The sequence below is a fragment of the Stylophora pistillata genome, chromosome 4 (assembly GCF_964205215.1).
Source record: "Stylophora pistillata chromosome 4, jaStyPist1.2, whole genome shotgun sequence".
Lineage (NCBI taxonomy): Eukaryota > Metazoa > Cnidaria > Anthozoa > Scleractinia > Pocilloporidae > Stylophora > Stylophora pistillata.
In genome coordinates, this window is record NC_142522.1 from 38,504,002 (window position 1) to 38,528,963 (window position 24,962).

At 37.6% G+C, this 24,962-nt stretch overlaps 1 protein-coding gene, 1 long non-coding RNA gene and 1 pseudogene across 3 annotated transcripts in view; 2 read left to right on the top strand and 1 right to left on the bottom strand.

Moving 5' to 3' along the window:
• Positions 1 to 6,598: 6,598 nt before the first annotated feature.
• LOC148733639 (uncharacterized) lies at positions 6,599 to 8,018 on the bottom strand. The gene is made up of 2 exons (XR_015999837.1): positions 7,891 to 8,018; positions 6,599 to 7,473 (listed from the first exon to the last, which is right to left on the bottom strand). It is a non-coding gene; the product is annotated as an uncharacterized LOC148733639 (long non-coding RNA).
• LOC148733640 (uncharacterized) lies at positions 7,931 to 11,994 on the top strand (annotated as a pseudogene). The gene is made up of 5 exons (XR_015999833.1): positions 7,931 to 8,537; positions 9,014 to 9,084; positions 9,593 to 9,699; positions 10,377 to 10,485; positions 11,015 to 11,994. The product of XR_015999833.1 is annotated as an uncharacterized LOC148733640 (transcript).
• Positions 11,995 to 23,532: 11,538 nt separating this feature from the next.
• LOC111325340 (uncharacterized) overlaps positions 23,533 to 24,962 on the top strand; it is a 31,176-nt gene continuing 29,746 nt past the window's right edge. Inside the window, exon 1 of the mRNA XM_088756442.1 lies at positions 23,533 to 23,549. The gene's annotated coding sequence lies outside the window, so the exon portion shown is untranslated. The remainder of the gene's footprint in view (positions 23,550 to 24,962) is intronic.

The following is a 24,962-nucleotide window of genomic DNA, read 5'->3' on the forward strand; positions in this document are numbered from 1 at the left end:
TGAATCTACTATCAAATCTCTATCCCGTAGATGACTGGGCCGTAGTTTTTGGTCCTCTGCCTCCGGGAAACAGGGTGGTGTCGTCACCTTGATTTCTTCGAAATGCTCAAACGAAATCGTATCTTGGAATAAGGACTCACAAGGTCGTATTGTCAGTGTTTTGATCAGGTGCAACGACTTTAATATTAATGTAGTCAATATCTACGCTCCTACCAATCCTACCGAACGGAAAATTTTTTTTGTTTCGATTCACGAATTTTTTATTCCCTCCTCTGCGACTATCGATAAATTTGGTGGGAATATCTCTATACACAAAGACTACGAATCTTTAAAAAGTGATTTCGCGCTTTCAGATGTTTGGCGAAATTTGCATCCAAGATCAAGAGAATTTACGTGGTTTAATTCCATACGGTCAATTGGGAGTAGACTTGACAAGTTTTTTATTTCGAAAGATTTATTATCACCTAACTTTAAGTGTGACAGTCGCCCTTGTTCGATATCAGACCGCGATTTTGTTTTCCTTACCTTTGATATTCCCACCGCTGTAAAACGCGGTCCAGGCGTTTGGTGTTTTAACAACTCTCTTTTGAACGATAAGGATTTTTGCGTTACTATAGAGAAACCAATTATGATATTGTACGTTTTTGATCTTGTTTTCCGTGTCTCCAAGATTAGTGGGAGTTTTTAAAAGAGTCTATTAAAGAAGAAACGATTTCCTTTTCCCGTGAAAAGTGAAGACAATTGCAAAGAGACCAGGTGATTTTGACGAACAAATTGATCCGTCTTCGTCAACGTTTAGTTGATAGAGACAATTCCGTTATCCCTTTAATTTCTGACAGCGAATGTCATTTGAAAGCCCTTCGAACTAAACAAGTCGCAGGAATCATTATTCGTAGTAGAGCAGAATGGCTAGAGGAAGGTGAACGCCCCAGTCGGTACTTTTTTAATCTATAAAGAATTAAAGCTCAACGATCCCACATCTCTTCGGTTTATGATTCTACCGGTATCGAAGTCTCCTCCCAAGAGGAGATTGAAAAAGCTCATATCGATTTCTACGCTCAGCTCTTTTCCGAAGAACGGAAAGATGCTGCTCTTCTAGGAGATCTTTTATCTTCTCTATCACGGAAATTAACTTTTGATCAGGCGTCTTCTTGTGAAGGCGAGATCACGCTTGACGAACTTACTCTCGCTATGAAAAATATGAATAGGAATAAATCGCCTGGCCCTGATGGCCTTTCGGTTGAATTCTACGTTAGATTTTGGGATCGTTTAGCTCCACATTTATGTCGAGTGTTAAATGCAAGTTACCAAACCGGAGAGATGTGTGATTCCATGAAGATGAGCAACACACGCGTTATTTTTAAGAAAGGAGATCGTAAGAATCTGAAAAGTTGGCGTCCGATTTCCCTCTTAAACGTTGATTATAAGTTATGCTCAAAAGTTCTCTCTCTTCCACTCTCTAAAGTTCTGGACTATATCGTTAACCCTGATCAAACTTGTTCTGTGCGCGGACGCAAAATTACTTCAAACTTACATTTACTTAGAGATGTCTTAGATTACATGGACCGCACGAATGAAACCGGCATTTTGCTTAGTTTAGATAAAGAGAAAGCCTTCGATCGCGTTAATCGCACCTTTCTGCAAAGCCTCTTACCCCGTTTTGGTTTTGGCCCGTCTTTTTGTTTTTGGATCAACACTTTATATAATGGCGCCAATATGCGTTTTATTGAGATAGAATAAATATATGAAAATCATATATTGAACTGCGGTATTTGATATGTATGATGCACGATCCTCGCAGTAGATAGCGCTATTTAAGCAATAGCGAAATTCAGACCTGAAAAAAATCAGGCCTGTACGGGACTCGAACCACTGACCTCTGCGATACTAGTGCAGCGCTCTAACCAATTGAGCTAACAAGCCAACTGAGAGCAGGCCGTTAAGTTGATTCGTAATGAACCCGTGAATTTCGCTATTGCTTAAATAGCGCTATCTACTGCGAGGATCGTGCATCATACGTATCAAATACCGCAGTTCAATATATGATTTTCATATATTTATTCTATCTCATTTATCACTTTCACGGGTTCATTACGAATCAACTTAACGGCCTGCTCTCAGTTGGCTTGTTAGCTCAATTGGTTAGAGCGCTGCACTAGTATCGCAGAGGTCAGTGGTTCGAGTCCCGTACAGGCCTGATTTTTTTCAGGTATGAATTTCGCTATTGCTTAAATAGCGCTATCTACTGCGAGGATCGTGCATCATACGTATGCGTTTTATTGTTAGTGAATGGCCAACCGATGCGATTCCTTTGTCTCGTGGGGTAAGACAGGGGGATTCCCTGTCTCCCCTACTCTATGTTTTGTGCCTTGAAACTCTCGCATGCAAAATTCGAAATAATCCTGAGATCGAAGGCTTTCTCCTTCCGGGCGCACATGGTCTCTGCTATAAAGTTGGAAATCATGCTGACGATACGACCTGTATAGTGAAATCTTATCGCTCTCTGCAAGTTCTATTCAAAATGATTAATATTTACGAGCGTGGCTCTGGGGCACGCCTTAATCTCATGAAAACAGAGGCCATGTGGTTGGGGGCGTGGCGTACGCGCGACGACCAACCACTTGGCCTCAAATGGATGACAAAAATTAAAATTCTAGGTGTTGTTTTCGGCCGCGATACTGAATTAGATAACTGGCAGCCAAAACTAGAGAAATTAGAAAAACATCTAAATTTATGGAAATCCCGCTCTCTTTCTCTTGTCGGCCGATCACTCATCGTTAATACCCTCGGAATTAGCAAGCTCCTATATCTCTCTACAGTTTTGTGTGTCCCGAAATGGGTCATTTCTAAGGTGAACGCTTTAATCTGGCTATTTGTCTGGGGTTCTCGAATTGAAACGGTTAGCCGAGCGTCCTGCCACCAATCTCTTAGCAGTGGCGGTCTCGGCATTTTGAATTTCCTGATCAAAGGTAAATCTCTTAAATTAGCCTCAGTAATTTCCAATCTAGATGATCGCGAATCAAAATCCTTTTATTTGGCCAGATATTTTCTAGGCTCTAGGCTTGCCTCCTGTCGCTCGGAGTGGAGCTCTCTTCGAGATAACTCCACCCCGAGTACACAGATCTTGACGCCCTATTATGAGAATGTTCTCTCGGCTCTCACCACTCTACGTGGGATTCTCTCCCGCACGGAGTGGTGGGATTTTGAATTTCTTCCAAGAAATGTTATCGAACTCTCTTGAAGGAAAACTCCACATATCCAATTCTTCATCGCTTTTGGACTCCCTTCCTTCCGATTGACTTTGATCTTGACAAATTTTGGAATTTAGTGCGAGATGGCTTTTCTGAAAATTATAAGAACGACACACTCTGGAAAATTGTACTTCGCGCTATTAAGGTCCGCGATTCTCTAAAGAATTGGGGATATATCGACGCAGATAAGTGCGCCTTCTGTTCCCGTAAAGAAACTACAGAAACTATAGAAACTATAAACAAACACTGTTTTCTCAATTGCCCCCGTGTGAAATCTGTATGGACCCATTTTTCCCCTATTATCTCCTTTATCCTTGGAACTAGCTTTCTCCCACCCTGTACCTTTGTTTTCTTTTTTCGTTGGACCCCCGCTAGTCCAAAACAGAATCGTATTGCTCGCTTTCTAATTAAGACAATTCTCTGGAAATTTCGAAATCAATCTACCTTCCACAATGGGAATGACCTCCCTTAGGGTATAATTCGCTATGCCCTCAGCGAGACCAAAAACAGAATTGCGTGCGACTTCTTCCGACTCTTGTTATCAAACTTTAGAAAAGCTTGGGAGTCCCCATCAATCTGTACAATTGATGGAGACTCCTATAGAATACTTTTGTAAAAAGATTACCTTAAGCTTTAGTTAACATTTGATTAAATCAACTTGGAGTTATTTACAACTTAGAATTAGCATTAAACAATCCTAGAGTTACATTAATATTTGTCTACGTTAGCCCTAGGCATACCAATATTATAGATTAAGCTTATATCAATATTAGACCTAACTATTTTGGAATTATTTATAACCTTACATTAATATTAGTAGTATTTAGTACTCGTATATATTTAAAAACTCTTGAACTTTGGAATTTTGGACTGTTTATTAATAATTAGTTGGAGCCAAGCCCACGTGCGTTAGCACTTTTATTTTGTAACTTAGGTGGTTTTTTATGAATAAACCCTTTTCAAAACTTTAAAATATATATAACCACAGGACGAATGTTCTTATTTCAGTGCCTTTAGGCAAAATCTAAAGCAGTCTTAAAGGTTGAGTAAAGCTTTAATCGTCTTTAATTGTCAAATGAAATATCCGAAAGCTAACTCTAACCTTTAATGAATCTTTAATTGAACATAAGTTTAACTTTAGTAGCGCAAATCTTTCAGTATCCTTTAAGTGGTTTCTTTTTTGGCACAAAAGAGGGTGTTTCATTAAAATACATTTAAGTTGACTTTAAGGTGAGATTTAAATGAGTATAGCTGTTCTGACATCTTTAATTCATGCATTAAAGATAGTCTCATTGTAATCTGAACTGTCAACAGAATATTCATCACAAATCAGCCAACACTTGCACTGATGAGCCAGAAGAGCAAATTTTGTTTTACGTGCAGCAACGTGAGCTCACAATTCTTTCTGGGGTCGAAACATCTTATTGAAAGCGACGGTTTCATTTTTGCATCTCCTTTAAAGAGCGCATGGAGTGCGATGACAAGTCAGGAAATGTTTTCTGCGCGCGCTTTAATGGCTTCGAATCACGTTCAACTTTCGAAAGGCATAAGCGGAAAGGTAACGGAAAGAAATTAACAGATACTTTCGTGGCGACTTCAAATTCCCGTGATTTCACGAAATTTCAAGTTCATCTGACTATGAAGGTTAGTTAATTTGAATATAAAAAAAGTCATGTGTATGTATTGATACATACCTACATATATCTTTACGTCTTTAATTATTACATGAGAACATAACCGCTATTGAACGTTGCTTGAGACGATTAACATTGAAACTTCCTCGCACTCAATCCCTGAAGATTTTTTGAGGTCGGAGTTGTCTACTGCCGGTGGGCATGGACGCCCCATTGAGAAAGTACCTTCGTAGACTATTGCGGCAAGTTTGTAATGTTTCTGGTTCATATTATTTGCCTTTGTTTTCTTTTGTCGTGTGGCTTATTTCTTTCTCCGTATTAAATGTAAGGCTTACAATCTTTCTCCTTTCCAGGAATATTGATTAAAAAGCCTGAGGTTTGAATCCTCACATGCGTCCACTCAGAAGTTTGTCTTTCTGCTCTGCTATAAGAACGTTTGGTAGCGATGTTAAATAAATTGAGGTTTGAATCATCACAAAGGTCCACACAAATTTCTTCCTCTGCCCAGCTGATAGAGCAGATGTTCCTTATGAATATTGACCCAGCTCTTACTTTTTTTTGTCTTCCAGCTGATACGGTGATGCGCAATTTTTCTGAGATAATTGATTTTTGACTGATATGATATAAACAATTAGTTCTCGTGGCCCCTCTCAAGTTAAGCTACAGTCACCATTCCGTTCTGCAAATGCCATAATTTTTTAATGTTGTTCAGTTAAAAAGCAGATACTCTCCAACCTGGCTTTAGTCTTTTTGTATTCCTTTGACTTTGAATGTCAAGGGTGCCGGAGAAAAGTAAATCCCCGCTTGAACACAGACACAGTCCTCTGGTGGTTACAGCCGAGAACCGACTTGTCTAGCCTCCGGGTTTGAGACCTATTTAACGGCTCAGTGCTCGTATCAATCAATGAAAATAAAAAAATCATAAAACATAAAAATAAAAACGATACGGATACATCATTGCCGAGGTACCAGAGGGTAAGAACAAAGTATGGGCAATCTGCACTGCACCTCTCCTCGAGACGCGAAAATAGACAAGCACTGAGAGGAGCGCACGAAACTCTCCTCACAGCTGGGATCACCTTCTCTAGGCTGACTGCAGGAGGTTCGAATCCTCGCAAGGGACACAGATTGCAATGGTTTTTCTTTCACTATCCTATAGATGATACCATTAGCTTTCTGTGATCCATCTTGTCTGCTGGGAATGAAATGTCTTCTTCTGAAACACTATCCTCAAGCTGAAAAAGAAGTGTGCTTGAACTAAATTTGCAATAGCTATAAACTGAAGCTAAACTCAAGTATTTGTTCCTGACAAAATTCCATGCAAGTGTGACGTAAATTTGACATTTGCTTTACATTTACCTTGCTCATTGAGCAAAGCTGTTCATTTGCTATAAATTTGCATTGGGATCTAACAAAAAAAGAAATAAAAACCCTTATTTAGTGGCCATTTGCCAGTTCCCTGAGGGTGGCCCATTTACTGGGTTCAACTGTATTCAGAATAAAATTTAATGTAAATGAAACTGGAATTAAATGTGATTGATCTATTTACCTTTGCTAGAAATCCAAGGGAAATAATAATTCAGGCCACAGGCCTGCCAATCATCCACTTAGAGGCTGATTACATGAGTCAGGCTGGCCTGCCCACATAATGCCATCCTAGCAAAGAGTGAACTCGGCTCATGTAATCCACCCTTACTAAAACAACTAATCGGACAAACAAAAGTGGCAGGCCTCTGCCTACCACAGACATAACATTTTATTTTCATAAACACTGCGAACATATATTGCACAAAACTAACAAATTATTTTGACTTCGGCCGAACAAATTGTCTACAATACAAATAATGTGTTCTATAGCTCATGTCTCCAAAAGTCAAGTCACAATAAATCCTAAGAAACTGTCATTTACAATTAAACTGAATAAATAGCTTTATTAATCAAAAGCATTGGTATGCAATTAAAGAATGGGTAAAAGAAAGACTTCTGTCACTTGAAAGCACTGATTTACAAGATGTGCCACTTTTTCACCTGCCAACTTACAAAATGCCATTGAGAAAGCTTTCTACACCCATGTTACTGTCACAATAAATGGGAATTTCAGAGAAATAATTCAAACAATAAAAATGAATACGTAATAGTTTGTGTTTCCAGCACTCTATAAAGGCAACAAAAAATAACTGTCTGTATCAAGCATTACTATAATGAGGTTAGCACTTTTGGTTATTCTCTGTAGTTGGTCTTTTTCTTTCTTTTTTTTTTTTTTTGTATATGTATTGTGAAATTTTTATTTTCATGGATCAGTGTAAATTTTGTTTCATATATACAAACAATGTTATTTGTGGAAATCTCCCTATGAAGCTGACAGACAGTATTGATTTTACAGAAATACATATTAATCTGTTGACTTCGTCCAAAGCTTCAATTCATACAGGGTGACAATTTTACATACACATTGGCAGTACAACAAAAGCACTGACTGACAAGATGTGCCATCTCATCATCTGCCAACCTATGATGTGCCATCGAGAAAACTTTCAGTGCCCTTGTGGGAAAAAGTCTTGGCAGGAAAAGAGCAGATTCCTCACTCTCTGAAAAAAAAAAAAATACAGAACCTAAGAAACAGTGAACAGCTTCAAATATTTAAGCTAATAGCGCTATCTACTGCGAGGATCGTGCATCATACGTATCTAATACCGCAGTTCAAAATATATAAACTTCATATATTTCATTGTATCTGATTTATCACTTTCACGGGTTTATTACGAATCGACTTAACGGCCTGCTCCCAGTTGGCTTGTTAGCTCAATTGGTAGAGCGCTGCACTAGTATCGCAGAGGTCAGTGGTTCGAGTCCCGTACAGGCCTCATTTTTTCAGGTGTGATTTTCGCTATTGCTTAAATTAGCGCTATCTACTGCGAGGATCGTGCATCACACGTAAATTTCCTGTGTTACAAGATATCCTTGACCTACACACGGCTAGATTTTCAGATATATTTTTAACTAACCCTTTTGAAACTTTGGTATCGGTATGAAGCTGTTTACTTGAACAAGTAGAGTTCGAACGTGTAGTTCGTGTTTTCCCGCCTTTCTGTTTCCTTGCTTCCAATTACACTCGAGTCTTCATTTGTACTGGCCAGCGTTAGCTAGGCACAGTACGATAAACATCACAACGAGGCAATATGTCAACAGGAGGTCGTTGTTTGGTTTTAGAAATATTAATTCGCGCGCTTTTTTGAACCTCAATATTCCGTTTGACTACTTTGTTAACAAAGCATCACAAAGCATCCGAGAGAAGCACTTGTAGTGTGGTTATTTTACCGTTAATTCGTAGTTAAAGCAAGTAAGAAAAGAATATGGCGGAAAGACGATTGCACGATCAAAACCATGATGTGGTTCCAGCGGCGAAAAAAGGAATAAAGTGTCCGACGATTGCATTGTGCTGCTGGAGGAGTTGATCCGGAGCAATCACGCTCTGGCGAGCGAAAATGTAAAGCTTCGGCAGCAGCAAGAGCGCAGCAACAAAGAAAACTCTGAAGCGCTTCAGCGGATCGAGGGCCGTCTTCAAACTGTTGATAATAATGCAGCCAACGTCCGTCGGCGCCAAAACAGAAGACAAAGGCGAACGACGGTAGTAGTTCCACCGGCTTGTCGAGTGAGTAAAAAAACATAACTGATAAGCATGAATAATGTGATATGTGTTCATAATTTGCTTGAATCAGTTCTGTTTCGTGGAAGATTTTCTTTTATGTTGAGTAGATGTTTGGCGCGCGAATTATATGCATAATTAACTTAATTATTTCGGCGGTAATCATTTGACATGATTAGATGTGGTTACATTTACTTGATAATCCTTTACCATAAACAGGTCTACCAGAAAAGTTTTTTTCCTCCCTTTTGTTTCAACGAGAATTATCTAGTATGAAAATTCATTTAATCATTTTTTCTCTTGGACCCTTTTGACCTTGCCTGTTTTATTCACATAGATGGGTAAGGTTAATTTTTAATTGTGCTTGTGTCGATTGCTCTACATCATCTAGCCTTCAAACAACCAGGGTTTTTAAAAAGCGTGAGAGTAGAAATAGGACATACTTGACAAACCGATTGTTGAATTTTTTTTCATTCTTTTAGAGAACTGTGAGGAGAATGTACAAACTCCTTTTGAAAAAAGATGACTTTAGTGGTTTCTATCTTGACGAAGAGTGAGTAATATGTTTTTAGATTCAGAGATATTTTACTTTATCTTGATTGAGCGAGGAAATCCGAGTCTAAGCTGCTGCTTGAAATATTGAGATGTTATGTGAACACCTTATGGTGGTTACAGTCGAACCTCGATTATCCGGACTTTTCGATTATCCGGACTTTTTCTCTGGTCCCGTTTTTTTTATGATTATTAATGAGCTTTGATCTTCCAAACTTTATGAGGTAAAAAAATTCAGAGATTATGTCTAAATTCAGGAAAAGTGCGTTTAAAACATTGCCTCCTCCGCTTTCAAAAGATCGAGCACTCGGAGAGTCATCGAAGCAGATTTTTATCTTCATCTCTTTTGTTTACATTATTGTCTCATTAATATTCATATTTTCGATTATCCTGACTGATTACCTAAGTCCCAACAGGTCCGGATAATCGAGGTTTGACTGTACTTTTGTCTTAGTGTTAATATTGTTACTACAGAATACCAGGCTTAATTGTATTTGTTTTTGTCTTAGAATAAATTCTGACAGCAACAAGATCCTTTTTGAGCGGACAATAGAGCAGGCAATACATCAACAAGGAGGACCTGAAAAGTGTCCTTGGACAAAAGAAGTCATAGAAGGTAGCTACCAATAATCATAGCACATGCATTTCACTTTTATTGGGGTGTCATTACATTTTGTGGGTGAGCATAAGGATTTTGCACTCAAGCATATTGATGCATATCTCCTTTATAACAACTTGAGTTTTATTGAAGGCCTTGGCTTGAAAACATCCCGGCAAAATTTTGCTCAAAGTTGGTCAATTTGTCTATTGTCCAGCCCTTAATGATACCCCTGCTTTTAGTCTCTACGATCAATTCGTGTCTTTTACCACTTTCCCCTCAACATAAATGTCAACATAAAACTAGCATTCAGTAATACAGTTAGATACCCTGAAACCTCTAATGAGCACCTTCATTACATGGTCAAATTTAGGACGGGGGGGGGGGGGGTGCATTTTATAGTTTTTCCTAACTTACATATTAACTTTCCCAAATGTTACAGAAATTTAAATATGTTGCAAACTGAAATTTTTGGGTTTATTTCTTGTCTCTAGATCTGAGACACTTCAGTGTGGATCCTCAAAAAAGCATACTTTACACCTTAGCAATGAATCACTAAGGACATACTAACTTGGCAGATATTCTAAGGTGGCCTGCCATAAATTATTATAAATTTGAACATTGTCATTAATTTATGTGGGAATCTTTTTACAATCAGCTTCTCATGGCATTTTCATAATCATTTCTTTAAACAGCTGCTTTACAAATATATTTCAAATATGTGTGAAAACACAGAAACTGAAGAGTGGTAACCACTATGAGGCTCATAAACAAAAAACCTGGAAGAGTGGTCGCCAAAGAGAGGTATTTATTGGCTAGGATACTATTTTGAACATTTTACTTTTCATATACCCTGCTGTTCACAAACGATGGGGTCCGACAGATGTTCAATGTTACCAGACTGAGTACACCCTCAAGTACACTTGATCAATGGGAGGGAAGCTATTTCCCATTGAATGTCTTTATTTTGGCACTTCAAAATTGGATGGCTTTGAATATAGACACATCTAAGGGACTATGTTCTTATTAGAGAAATTGTTAAATAAGTGAGGTATTCTGGTCTGTATCTAGAGCCTCCCAAGAAAATCTTTGTAAAATAAATTTGAAAAATATTAAAATGTGATGAGATAAATGATAGTTTGTATGCACCATTTGATGGAAGAAAAAAAAAGGACAAAGAGACCCTATATTATAACATGCTTAAGAATTCCATTCTTACAATGGGTACACACATATATATATATCAAGAGAAATTAGTGATTTGGATCATATTTTTCATTTGAAGTCCTATAACACCCTTCTCATGCCTGTTTAATTTTTTTATTTTTTTTAGAAGTTAATGAGACAAACTACAGCCCTGGAGCTGGTCAACTGGGCCAACCAGCATGAAAAGGGGAGAGCAGCAGAGGTTCTTGTCATGGAGGCAATGAGCAGTGAGGAAAGCTGCTACGAGGATGACAATGGAAATACCTCAAAAGTAACAAAATACTCTGTGCATCACCTTCAGTGGGAAAGTAGGAGAATGAAAAAAATTGAAAAGAAACTTGACAAGGCTTATAAGAAAAAGCTCACTTCAAGAGCTAAAGAGAGAATCCGTCCAGGGTTTATGGGCAACCTTTTCTGAGATGCCCACCCACTGAAAATTTTCCAGAGTGGGCAATAATACAGTGAGAAAATTGTTTTACTAATCAATGAAATTGAAAATGTACAAAATATCAAGCCAAGTCTAGAATGAGGTTATTTTGCATGCCTGCATGAGGCTTCTTTTTCATTGAATAATTATGGTCTCATCTAAAGTAAGTGATCGTGAATTCTTCAATGTTAATAAATTTCCTCCACATGAGATACTTTTTTATATATAGATGTACACATCATTTTTGTATATCAAAGTTTCAGCTGCATTTTAGAGTAAGAGAACTGTTTTCTATTACTTGTTTACTAAAAGAAATTAAGGTATATGATCATATTTAATAAGTATTACAGTTGTAATAATGTAGCAAATAACTGAGAGTTATTGCAAATTTAAGTCGATTAAGAAAATTTTTCTGAATTTTAGATTGATAGGTTGAACTTATATTTTTTATTGTTAGACAAGTATCATTTCAAATCACATTTCTTAGTAGCTGGATTTGAGAGTACAATTTGTGAATCAATATCTTTTTGTGTAGTTTGTTACTACAGCTAGTTATATAATTTGTGTATTTGTCATACTTTTATAGTGGTAAATATTCTATTACCTGCTTGACGAAGATTATATTATACATTGACAAAAGTGAAACAATTTTAATAAAGTATGTCAATCAGTAATTCAAACATTTGGACATCTCTTTTTTTAATTATGTATGGGGCTCGACTGGGATATCCTCAGCTTCATTGTAGGTTTATGTTATCTCAGGGGAACAAATGAGTTTTGAACGAAACTATTTCATCACTGCAATTTCAAACACTTTGTTATTACTTGAATGTGTGATGCTTCTTTTTCTATCAATTGTAAGGTTGCCCAAAATATCATAAGTTATTGGGATATAAATGAGGGTGTGATTAAGCAAATCAAAAGTCAGTTGAAAGTGAAACCTGCAGCCTTTAGAGGCGCTTAAAGGTCACTTAATGATGAATGTTAACAAAACTTGAAATTTAAGAGAATCAGAAAGTACAACTAAAGATGAATTACAACAAAACCTGTAACTTTAAGCAGTACTTAAAGGGAAACAAAAGATTGAAGAAACCTTTAAGATGCATTTACAAGTGGAAGTTTTGGTTGACTAAAGTTGACTTTACAAGAATTAAGAGGATTCCTAAATTCAATTAAATGGTTATTTAGGTTTGCTTTCATGTGATCTTAAAGTGTTCATGAAATGGTTATTTAGGTTTGCTTTCATGTGACCTTAAAGTGTTAACTAAATGGTTCATAAGGACACTTTAATTGACTTCGGAAAGTTCAATTAAAGATACATTTCAGAACTTTCGTATGTCACCTAAAGATGACTTAAATACTTCTAATGTTAACCTTTAAGTTACCTTTAAGGAAACTTAATTTAGTTATTTCATCCTGTGCTGCAGACAGTACTGGCAGTACAGTACAGACAGTACTGGCATACAAAGCTCGGCAGTCATGTCCAAATTGAGCACTATGGGGTGAGTCATTGCCGCTAGCATTGCGCATAGCTCACTAGGCTTTCCTAGTTTGAGCACTCTGGCATGGCTTAGACGATACCACAAATGTGGGATCGTTCGGGGTAACCATATCGGTTCTCCCCCATCCTAGAATCAGCACTGCACTAATGAGGCCCAAAAGGCCGAAACAGTACTGTCTGCAGTTGCTTACATATTTACGTGATCCGTAAAGCATGGTTGTCCTGATAGTGTTGTGGTCATCACACCTGACTAGTAACAGGGGGACGTGGGTTCAAATCCCGCTCAGGGCAAATTTTCTTTTCAAACATTTATTCTATTAAAGTATGATTATTTGGGGTGTAGAGGGTCAGGGTTTCCGTCATGTACAGAATTTATATATATATATATATCGTGAGACAAACGATGATATTTTATTATTATTGCATTACCACGATGAATATGCACAGCCTTTTTTATGAAATAAAAGACCCTAGTTAATATCATCGAGCCCGTAGTATGCTATGAATATTTATCAGAGGATTATTTAGTGCATCAGCAGTCACTTTAACATCTCAATCTGGATGTTCGCTATAACAGTAAAGCCCTAACGCAGTTAAACGATTGCATTAGAGGCTTATTACATTTAGGACAAAAGTTGAGTACTTTAGTACATTTAGGACGGTTATTATATTTAGGCCTACGCACGAACTTTAAGAGCAAATGACAGAGAAAAGTGAACCAAAGCCCGTACAATCACGAATTACTTTCGAGACTCAACTGAAAATTTTTTTCTTAGTCTTAATGACACAGGCATACTAAAACAAATAAATAGATACTCGCGTACTTTCAATAACGTCGTGTGATCTTTCGATTGTCCTCCACAAATGATTGCTCTACCTTTAAGCCATGGTATGAAAAAGTCATGGCTATGCCATTAGATCATACTGTCCAGCCTTACTACTCCATGTCTTAGAGAATCACAATAGACTGATAACTCCAAACTGTATAGTGTGGGCCCTGTCGTTACATGGATAATGGATGTTTCCTGAGAACTTGGATTGATCTTGAATACAAAATACTTGAGAGCTAAGTCCTTTACACCTTTGAACATATTAAGTGAGTCTTTATTGAATAGGATTTTTGATGTTGATTAGATAGGTTTCAGGACATCTGTTTTTTTTTTCTTTCCGGCTTAGAGCTAAAAATCACGTGAACTTATCCTGAATTTAGAATTAGCCTCGTTGCTTGTGATTCTTCTTGTCCGGCTTGTATTTTGTGATATCAGTTACTCAAGTCAAACATCTGATACCTCAGTCTAGATGAAATTACAAATGCAGTAGCAAATATGGACTTAACCTTTCTGTGAGGGAATTTCTTTCGGCAACAAAATAAGCATCAATTTTCTGGCCATGTTACAGAATTCATTTAGCCAAATGGGTGTTGTTTCAGCTGCTAATTTGGAAAACTTCAGCACATCTGTAGGGCCGGATGTGTCTGTGATATCCTAAGTCAGACAAATGTTTTTGGAAATTTGAGTAATTTCAGTTCAAAATTTCTCCAATGATTTAAATTGAATAGACTTGAATCTTTCAGGAAGTCGAGGACATTACTTTAGAATAATACTCAGAATTAAGATTTAAGAGCAACTCGATAAGTTCTTTGGTTATCACATTCCCTCACTTTGTCTCACTTCGGTTGTGATCTATGGCTGAGAATAAAGGTGTTGTGCCCATAATACCCTGATTAAAACCTTAATTTGCACTTCTAACCGAAATGAAAACATCCGCCCTTTTCATCATGGAGTCCCCCCAACCCCTCCAATTCCGCTCGCGCTGTGGAAGCGGAAAGTGTCCACGCTGCAGGATGTTCACAGACGGAAAAGGATGATTAATGATAAAATGTTTGCGCCAATTTACCGTATGCAACAGATATACCATAAACCGTACAAAACATCTTTCTTTAAGTCGTCGCCATTGAGCTTAACCAGAGCAAAAAGAATTACTTACTATTCTTTATTGTTTAGTCTCTATTCTCTATTCTCTATTCTTTATTCTTTATTCTTTGTTCTTTGTTCTTTGTTCTTTGTTCTTTATTCTTTATTATTTATTCTTTATTCTTTATTCTTTTTTCTTTATTCTTTATTCTTTATTCTTTACTCTTTATTCTTTATTCTTTATCTTTTATTACGATTTAATGCCTAATGGCTACTGGCGCCAAAAGTAAAACATAAAATAAAAATAAATAAATGATAAAAATAACAGGCCAATGGAAGATCTGTTAAGGAGTCCTTAACCCCATGTCAGGACAGAGCACCAAAATGTTCTTTTTTTAGTTTCAAAGCGAGTGTCCATGTTTTCTCTCATCGTTTGTTTCGTTTGCGTCTATTATATTTAGATAAGTTCTTACCAGAGAACTCCTTTATTTTACGATTGACGGGACTTACTATGCACAACTGACAAGACGATGAAAGGGTATTTCGGGGGATAAAGTTACACCGCCCTTGCGCCGAAGATCCTGTGGTTTTTCTATTATTTTCGCCGGTCGCTGAAGGATATCTTCGATACTTGACCCCTCAGTTAACCTCTATCATTTTAGTACTCATATATTCCATTCGATGATTGTGCCAAGTTAGTAGAGCTTTGAAACTTCACACGGGCGTAACTTGACAACTTAATCTACTTCATCTATCCTCCGTCAGAACGGAAACTGCGATCAATGCGAAAAGATCCTCCAGGGGATGATAAATTGTATAAACATTAAGGAAGTAAAAAGATCTTACTACGTAAACTGCTCCCTGTTACTTTCTCTCAGAGACGTTAGTCCTTGTGCAGAGGAAGTGAGGCGTCTTGCTTTTCTTTGGGTGCTGGTTCACCAAGATGATTCACAGCAAGGTGAAAAAGACGGGTCTAGAAGTATTTCTTTTACTTGTGCTTGGCGTTCTCGTGGTGCGTGGAACATTTTATAGTAATGGACTATCAAGATATGGGTATGTTTCTCTCTGCTCATTTTTTGTCCGCTCGGGTGATACTCGTTTATTTATACGAACGTAACAACAGTACAATATGATTGCCAGCTGCTTGCCTTTATCATCTATCTACTGCTCTTTTTCCTAACCTGACAAAGTTGTTTCAAAATCTATTTGCAGAAAGTCATGACGAGATACTGTACAAATTTCAGACTGAATTGCTAGAGACGGGGCTACCAAAACAAAGAAACGCATTAAGAAAAGGGAAACGAAAAAAAATCGGGAGGTTAATTATGATAAGATGAAAATGTTACATGCAAATTTCCATTAAAAGTTAGAGAGTTCTGGTAATGGAAAATAATTGAAAGAGGTAGCTTGAAATAGCGTGAGGTAACTTGAAAGCGCGTGATAAATCAAGAACTGGATGAGCAAACTTTGAGTAAAACGTTAAGATGTTTGCATGTTCGATGTGTTGCAGCTTCTACAGACAACTTTAAACCAAAAGCGCAAGCTGAGATTGCATCCTCTTAGATTAAATTATATATAACTCTTTTAGTCAAGAGTGATTACAAATTTTGTATTGGACTTAAAAGTATTCTTCACGAGCCTCGTAAAATTCGTCTCTATGGCGTTTAAGCTATCTCGCTAAGAGCGGTCCTCTCGACTTCCTGTCGCCAAAAAGTTTATTTTTATTTTTTGCCCATGAAAAGGGTTTAGGACACATGTTTCAAAAGTAGTTTATTTTTTCTCCAATTCTCTTTTTTTGTGTCGCCACATACAAAACTGATTCTTGACAAGACAGCGATCGATATGGTGTACACTTCCCAGATTTTTTAGAGCACGCCACGACTGCAACAAGTTACAAGATGTATTCAATCAATTCATACAAAATATGGAAACGTCACCTAAAATATTTTTCGCGCCAGTCTTCGGCCTTAATTTGCATATAAAAAATTTACCAATTTGTAAGAAAGAATTCCCAAAATGCAGGCGTAAACTGGGCTAAAAAAGCATATCAGCACATAGTTCAAATGAGGTCATCGATTGCCTTAAAAACCCGTGGATATCCCTAGCTTTCATCACCAACATCTTAAAAACAGCGCAAATCAATGTGTTAGCTCGATTGCGCTACTTTCAAAGCTTATTTGCATAATTCTAAAAAAAAGATGACTGTTCAAAGTTCCTTTAAACGGTAATAGATACCGGGTTGTCATAAAACGTTGCATAAAACTTACAAAAGTGATCGGAAACGCCTCCTCGATATTTTTCGTTTAGTCAAGAAATGAACTACACACAGTGTGAAAAAGATTAAAACTAAATAATAAAATTTGGCGCTCTGGTATTTATGGAAATAATGCCTTTCTTAAAGGGTAACATAAACAAGTTAAAAAGCGTTACGTTGTTATTTACAAAACCACACGCACACACGATTTTGATTTTGAAGGCAACTCATGAAAACAACCTTGAAATCAAAGTTGTCTTCCAGACAATCTTGGTTTCAAAGTACAGCTCTGGCTCGTTTTAAATATTTCTCAAGTTCACTGTGTGAAATTCATAGTCATGCATTTGCTCATCACGCCTGAATTCCACTACAGCACCTGTGAAATTGAAATTCATACAACAGGATCGGCATTAACATCATATCTTCTTTTGAAGAATGCGTGATGTGCCTCGATTTTTTCTTCTCTCAAAATTGTCTTTGTAAATGAGAAGAGTATGACAGTCGGATTGTAAACATTCATGAGAACTATCTCCATCTTGTCTTTGTAAATTTCCCACACAAAACCACTAATATATGAACCTCTTGCTGTGAAGTTGACAAGGTTATTTCCGTTATACCGGAAACAAGAAGTGTTTATTGAACCTCCCAATACTCCATTTATATAGTGGCAGCTGATAATTTTCCGCTTCAGGCTTCTGTCGGGTTTTCTTTTTTCTCAAATCCTGCTGAGCGAAATGTCAGCTTTTGATTCATGAGATTTACAAGATTTACCGACAGGCAGGGACATCGCAACAGCTTTGCGCCAATTACTGCGGGCCCAGTAACCACCCATCCCACCCCAGGGGAGGACATCCATCACACAGTAATCTAGTCCGTGGGAAATTAACGTCTCCTACCCCTAACCCTGCGAGACGGGACCTCCATTTATTCGTCCCTATCCGAGAAGACTAGAATATCTAACCGTTTCTTGATATTATAGAAAGGCAGCATATTCTTCTCAATTATTTTAAGACCTTGAGTGTTGGTCAGGCCGGGACTCGAACCCTCGACCTTCCGCACAATAGTCCAGCGCTCTATCGATTTAGCTAACCGGGAGGCGGTTAGCTCTATCCATTGAGCTAACCGGTGGCCAATTTACATTATCAACTCAGTTGATAAAATCAAATTACCTTGTTACCCCCACCTACGAAGCATCACAGTTTTTCTAGAAACTTACTCACTTTATTGAGTTTCTTATATATATTGCTGTTCCACGCAGACTTCTTTTAAATATCTTTATAACAGTAAAGAGGTCTAAGTTATGGGGATTTGTTCTTGGTATTAGAATCAATTTGAAAAGAAGATCAAATTGTCTATTTTTATAAAAAAAAATTAATAAAAAAAAAAACGCAAAAGTGTCTTCCATTGCTTGTGGAAGTAAATTATTCTTGCCCTGAGTGAAATTTTACCATTTTATGTTGCACCGTTTTAAAATCATCATCGATAGGAAGCAGTAGCACAAAATTTATTTTGATGAGATATTTCACCGTTTTAGTTGTGGTCTGTTTAATACCAACAGGTTGCTTTTTCTTTGATGGAGGGACTTCTGTTTGCATTTTTGACGAAAGAGAAAATGAATCGATGGTTTTTTTACATCAACATTTACTTCTTGTTTGCTGCATCTTCGTTCTCAGTTGGATCGGCAAGATTGACGATATTTTTATTATTCATATCTTTATCAGTTTCTTGAATTTATTCGCAACTATTGCTTGGGTCTGTTGAGAGAGAAACGCATTTTTTTAAAGTAGTTTTTGTAGATCAACGAATTCCTTTAGGGGGTAACTCCGTTTTAGGAGGAACAATCTGAAGCTCATCTCCGTAAAATCCATGCTTTGGTGAGCCTTTCCGCAGATATTAAAGACCAGACTTGCCCTTATTCGTAAGTATTTTCTCGATATTGAACAGCTTTACAGGCCTGATTGGATCTGTTGCTCTTCTTCGACCACCTTCCGACTGACGAGCAGCATAGAGACATCTCACATTTTTGAAGAGTCGAGTCTCTTCTCTTTCTAGCCAAAAGGCCTTGAATAAATGTTTAAACTCTTTACGTCTACCGTAATTCCTTTGATTACGTCAAAAGGTTTCTTTCCTATTTACTTGCCTCTTCACTAACCAATGCTGAAAAAAACTCCTGGAAGCCTCTTCCCCTATTCTGTCGATCTCGTTTTCTCTCTAACGTTCATCTCTTGACTGTCTTGGAAAGTGCGGAAGCGCTCACCTAAAGTTTGATTGTATCTCTCAACTATTCCTTCATCGCTATGAACGTTAACATTCCTTCTTCTTATCCTAACATCATGCTTTGTCATCTCTTTGGTTACTTCACCCGGGAATTCGCGCTCATGATCAACCTGAAGAACATCAATGGTCCTCGCATATAGAGTGTCTGAAAAGCTCTTGAGACTTCAGAAGAATCTTTTGAGGTGAGAGGTTCAGCAGCCTTGAGTCTACTTGCAACTGTTACAAATGTAAATGCGTACTTATAGACTTTTCTCCCTCTCGGAAATCTCTCATGTGGAAGAAAAACAACATCAGTTTAATGAACTGCATTTGGAGATTCAACATCAAAAGTTAGTCTCGTAATATGCTTCGGGGCATGCAAACAAATCTGGCAGCATAAATTAAAAAAATGTTATTATTATTATTATTATTATTATTATTATTATTATTATTATTATTATTATTATTATTATTATATCCTCGATTCATCTACCAAAAATTTAACATCAGCTTTAGACACTCCAGCTTATAAAAATATAGTAATAATAATAATTTACGTTTCTAAAGCGCTACAATTATAAAAATATTCTAAAGCGCTTTACTAAATATTCTTTAAGAATATTAGAACGATTAAAGGATAAAAAATGAAAAGTATTAAAATATTAAAATTTTAAAACCATAGAAATGTTAAAACAAATTGTAAGCCAGCTTGAACAGATGTGTCTTAAGCTTGGACTTAAAAATGGCTACACTCTGACTGTTTCGAATTTCAAGCGGCAGTTTGTTCCACAGAAATGGCTCGGAACGGACAAAGGTGCGATCACCAATGGTCTTTAAATTAGTTCTTTGGATCTTAAGAACGCCCTGGTCACAGGAACGCAAGTGATGACCAGAATTGGAGTGTGGCTGCAGATAGTCTTGAATGTTTTGTGGGCTTTGATTGTTAAGAGATTTATAAACTAAGAGTAACAACTTAAAATGAACGCGATAAGTCACAGGAAGCCAGTGAAGATGATATAAGGCGGACGAAATGTGATCAAACGTTGGAATCCTAAAGATTAATCGAGCAGCGGCGTTAAGCAGCTTCTGAAGGCGATCTGTCTGGTACTTGGGGACGCCAAAGAGAAGAGAGTTACAGTAGTCCAAATGTGAAGTCACAAATGCGTGATAAAGAGTATTCGTGGACTCAGGACAAAGGAATTTGGCGAATGTTATACATGCCATGAAAAGCCTCGCTGCATTGGAGGCTTATTACATTAAGGACCAAATGTTGATGCATTTAGGAGTTTTATTACATTAAGGACCAAATGTTGATGCATTTAGGAGTTTTATTACATTAAGGACCAAATGTTGATGCATTTAGGACTTTTATTACATTTAGGACTAAAGGTTGATGCATTTAGGACTTTTATTACATTTAGGACCAAATGTTAATACATTTCGGACCTCAATACATTTAGGCCTACGCACGAAATTTAAGAACAAATGACAGTACAATCCGTACAATCCCTGATTACTTTCTATTCTTTTCAATGACACAGGCTTACTTAAAACAATAAATAGATATTCGTGTGCCTTTAATAGCCTCGTGGGATCTTTTGACCCTCTTCCACAAATCCTAGCTCTAACTTTAAGCCATGATGTGGAAAAGTCATAGCTATGCCATTTGATCATACTCTGTCCAGCCCTACTACTTAATGCCGTAGAGAATCACAATAGACTGATAAGCGCACACTGTACAGTGTGGGGCCCTGTCGCCATTTTGATAATGAATGTTTCCTGAGATTTTGAGTTGATCTTATATGCGAAATACACGAGAGCTAAGTCCTTTACACCCCTGAACATGTGAAGAGCGCCTTTATGGAATGAGAGTTTGGATATTGTTTCGATAGGTTTCAGGATATCTGGTTTTTCTTCCTTTCCAGCTAAGCGCTAAAAACCGCGTAAACGATCCTGAATTCAGAAATAACTTCATCACTCGTGATTCTTCTCGTCCGGCTAGTATTTTGTGATATCAGTTACTCGGGATAAAAGTTTGATGCTTCAGTCTAGATGCAATTACAAATGCAATAAGAAACATAGACGTAGCCTTTCTGAAGAGACGGGAATTTCTTTCAGCTGCAAAATAAGCATCAGTTTATTGGCAATGTTACAATCAGTTTAAATGGGTGTTGTTTCGGCTGATAATTTAGGGTCGGATATGTATGTGATATCCTAGGTCTAACAAATGTTTTTGGAAATTTTAGCAATTTCAGTTCAAAATTTCTCCAATGATTTTAATTGAACAGGCTTGAAACTTTCAGTAAAACGAGGGCGTAATTTTAGAATAATGGTCAAAATCAGGATTTAAGAGCAAGTCCTCAAGACATCATATTCACTAACTTTATCTAAGCTCGACTGCATTAAAGTTTTGTACCCTTAATACCCTAGCTAGAACCAGACTTTGCACCTCTAGCAAAATGAGAAACATCCGCTCTCTTCATCATGGACTTTTTCCCCCCATCTTCATTCGGGTGCTCTAGGACTGTAAGGCGGAAAGTGTCCGCGCAGCTGCCGGCTGTTCACAGACAGACAAGGTCGGTTAATGATACAGTGTTGGCACCGCTTTACTAAATGTAACAGATATACTATAGGCCGGACAAAAAACATCCACATCCAAGCCTCCAATTGTCTTCCTCTTTTAGTTTCAATGCTTGAAAAAACCTGTGTTATTCCTGATGCTGCTTCCGCCACAACTGTGAAGCTTCCGATGCGCTTTTAAATCTTCATGGAGTAAAGTAAAGTAAAGTAAAGTAAAACCTGTACATTAAAAGTAGTATTCTATTGTTGGTTTTTTCTCACATAAGATCAAATTTTTGATAATTGCCTTCCTGTGAGTCGTTGCCATCGACCTTAATTAGAGTAAACAGAATTACTTACTATGCACAATTGATAATACGATGAAAGGGTATTTTCATATATAAAGTTACACCACCCTTGTATCGAAAATCCTATGTTTTTCTTATCATTTCCACCGGTCGCTGAAAGGTATCTTCGATACTTTGACCTCTCGGTTAACTTCTCCATTTATAGTGCTGATATTTTCCATTATTGTGCCAAGTTGGCAGAGCTTTGACACTTCACCCGCGCGTTACTTAAAAACTCTGATCTACTTCATCTATCCTTCGTCAGAACGCAAATTGCTAAAAAATCTTCAAGGTAATTGTATGATTAAGGAAGTCAATGGGTCTTACTAGATAAAATGCTCCCCCCCGTGAGTTTCACTCAGAGACCTTCGCAGTCCTCGTGCAGAGGAAGTGAGCTGTCTTTTTGCTCTTCGGATGTAAGTCAGATGACGCACAGCGAGGTAAAAATGACAGGGATGCGAATGTTTCTTGTTCTTGTGCTCTGCCCTTTCGTAGTACATAGAAACTTTTATAATAATGGACTGTCAAGTTATGGCTAGGTCTTCCGTTGCTTCTTTTTTTCTCGCTCAAGTGTTACTCGCATCTTTACACAAGCGTAACAAAGGAGCAATACAATTGCCAGCTCCCTACCTTTATCATTTATCGACTGCTCTTTTTCCTAACCAGACAAGGTTGTTTAAAAAACCATTTCCAGAAAAATATGATGAAATGTTGTTCAAGTTTCTTCGAGATGATATTAAACTAAATCGTTAGCCGAAGTTGCATCCTCTTAGACTAAATAAAATATGACTCTTGTCAAGAATGATTATAATTTTTGTATGGGACTTATTCTACACGAGCTTCGTCATATACAGTGCGCGAATCAATCCTTCGTTTGTGACTCAAGTAGCGAAATTACGGATGCTAATTCTGTGCCAGTGCTTGAGGCATTAAACCATGTCACACGTCATTATCTCTTGATATCGGGTTAAGGAATTTACTATAGCTCTGATGACCATCTCATGGTCACGCAAACAATCGGTAATGCGCTTTTGATCATTACATGCTAAAAAGCGCACTATGAATTTATAAATTATTATAAATTATTAATGAAACTAAAATTTCATTCGCGTTCTTAATCTTTCTTCCTCTTTAAATACGTCATTCAAGTTCTATTTTCAATTCTCATTCGTTCTCATTTAGCTGCACCGTTCCTCTATCATTTCCCTCACCTATCCATGTTTCATGAACAATCACTGACGCGTTCACTCATTAATTAGATAAATATATGTTTTTGTAGCTCAAACGTCTGCCAAGAGCGCACACGTAGGTCTGTTGCGACATCTACCATGGTGAGGACTCTCAATTATCGAACCTACTACACAAAATGTGGATTTCTCTGGCTTAGGCGCTGCAGAAGATCTAGGTTAGTCAATGAGATATAGGGGGAAACTGGGGAATTTTCTTGTATCAACCGTTCAAATGTCATTGCTATTGAAATTGTTGTTGTTGCTGTTTTGGTTTGTTTCTATTTGTTTCTAATTTTATTGTTTTGATTTATTTCTAACAGTTGTAATTTGAATGTTTAATTTGAGTTGATTTTGTGCCAATTCCAGCAACTTTGATTTATCTTCAATTTGTAACATATTTAAGTTAAGTGGTGATATTTGTCCGACATTTAGGGCACTGCAATCGGAGCGACTTACAAGCACCTGCTCCGGCAAAGCAGTTCCTATCCCAGCGCCCGTCTCCTTTCCCCCCTGGAATATGATTGAGTATCGGCAGATATTTTTTGTGAAGCGAGATAGGTGAACATGTGACGGAGTAAGTTCGACTGAAACTTCGCTAAAAACGGCAACTTATTTTTGTTTTGATTTTGGCTTATCCCCGCACGAAAAATGCCTCCAGTTTGCCTCAATAGTATTACTAGCGTGGGGAGGGGAAGCGATGACCGCATAGCTTGTAAGGGGAGGAGGCGGAAGGGAAGCGATAGTTACATAACTTGTAAGGGGGGGGGTAAGCAATGATCACATAGCTTGCAAAGTGGTCAACTCACACCGTTGTTTTTTTCCCACAGTTTGAAAATTTTATCGTGATACCACTATGTATAATGGTAGGCTCTTTTTGTAGCTTACTGTTCTTGTCGATGCTACGTCTAGTAAAAATTTCGAACTCGCGCTCGGTTGAAGAGACTCGAAGAGCCGATTGAGGTTTGTGACTGAGCGAGTGAGCGAGCGAGGTTCGACTAGGAAAATAAATAAAAATACATGAGAAGAAGGGCCGAGCGATGATAAACATACAAGACAGAATTTAAAGACTTAAAAATGTTTTCCTGAATGTAGCGATGGCGACGAAGCTTAACTTAAGAGTCTAAGATCGTCAACGAAAACTTCGGGGTACAGAATATGTTGAATAATATTGCGCACTAACAAGCCGTAGCGTTTAATTAGTTCCAAAAGGGCATGCATAAATGTAAGCTAAGACAAAAATTTGCACGTGGAATCCCACACTTTTGTTTTTCCCGCTCGTGGATTTTGCTTTGGCGAAGCCCGTTCGAGTATGCGAGGAACTTGAAGAAACAACTCCGAGTTCAATTGGGAAATGACTTCGTCGGCCGGGAAATGTAAATGTGGCTCAAAGTTCCAAGCTTAGAGAAGTTTGCTTGCCGTCACTTAAAATGAACGGTTCGTCGAAGAAAGTGATTTGAACTTGTCAAAACCACGTATTGAGCAGATCTAGTAAATGCTTCTACATGGAATTTTGGAGCTTTTACTAACTGCTGGCGTAAATTGTGATTGAACGATTTTTATTACATCGCTCGCAGCGCCCGTGGGCTAGA